This window comes from Crocodylus porosus, unplaced genomic scaffold, assembly GCF_001723895.1.
Source record: "Crocodylus porosus isolate Cpor-Errol unplaced genomic scaffold, CroPor_comp1, whole genome shotgun sequence".
Lineage (NCBI taxonomy): Eukaryota > Metazoa > Chordata > Crocodylia > Crocodylidae > Crocodylus > Crocodylus porosus.
The window spans coordinates 5,521,447-5,522,539 of NW_017728927.1; positions in this window are offsets into that span (position 1 = coordinate 5,521,447).

The window sequence follows — 1,093 nt, forward strand, 5'->3', positions numbered from 1 at the left end:
CGGTCCCGGCCCGAGCTGCGCGGCGGCGGCGCCGATTTGAAACCCGGGGCCGGAGCGTTACGAGCCCGCGCGCACCGATTGGCTGCTACGATTTAAAATCCAAGCCGCCCGCCGCAAGGCACCATGGGAGCGCCGCGTCTCGCCCCGCCCCTTTTTAAAGAGACAGGCGCGGCCGTGCGCGCCCGCCCCGCGGGCACTGCTCCCGTGATTTGCTCTCGGGCCCGGGGCGGGGCCAACGAGGCTGCGGCCCCGGGCCACGTCTATTCCCAGTCCCTTTTTCAAAACGAATCTAAACGATGAAAGGCGCGTCCTCAAGAGAGAGACTTTCATCAGCTGTGCCTACGGGAAGTTATGCCTGGGAGCGAGCTCAGGGGGCCACATCCAGCCCAGCCCCAGCTCCATCGTCCCAGCCGGGGCTTTGTCCAGCCGGGGCTTAAAGACGACGGAGACCCCACCACCTCCGGGGGTGACCTGCTCCAGTGCTTCACCACCCTCCTAGCGAGAAAGCCTTTTCCTAATATCCAGCCTCAACTTCCCTTGCTGCAGCCCGAGCCCATTGCTCCTTGTCCTGTCATCTGCCCCAGCTGAGACCAGCCCAGCTCCAGCCTCTTTGCAGCCCCCGGCAGGGAGGTGACGGCTGCTGTTCAGTCCCCCTCGGTCCTCTCTTCTGCAGACTCAGCCAGCCCAGCTCCCTCAGCCTCTCCTTAAAAGCCATAATTAACATGTAAAATAATATCACGCATCAGGTACAGAGTCCTAAACGAAGGCCAGACGAGGGTGGGATTATGGGGCAAAGCACTTGTTGGGCCACCCCAGCCTTCCTTCCCATCCGTGCCCCCGGGGAACTGTCCCAAAGACCCTGAGCACAGCCCTGCCCCGCCCCCTGCCAGCCCCACACCTAGAACTAAATCCAGTGGACTGGAGAGAGAAGGGGTTTGGGGCTGGGACCCCCCGCAGTGCCGCTCGCCTGCCAGGCCCGCCGCCCGCCCGCTCTCCGCTGGGAAAGAGCGAGCTGCTCTTGGGCGCGGGTTAGCGCTGAAGGAGGAACCAGCAGCGACGCCGGGAATAGGCGGGCACGCTCAGCCTCCCGCCG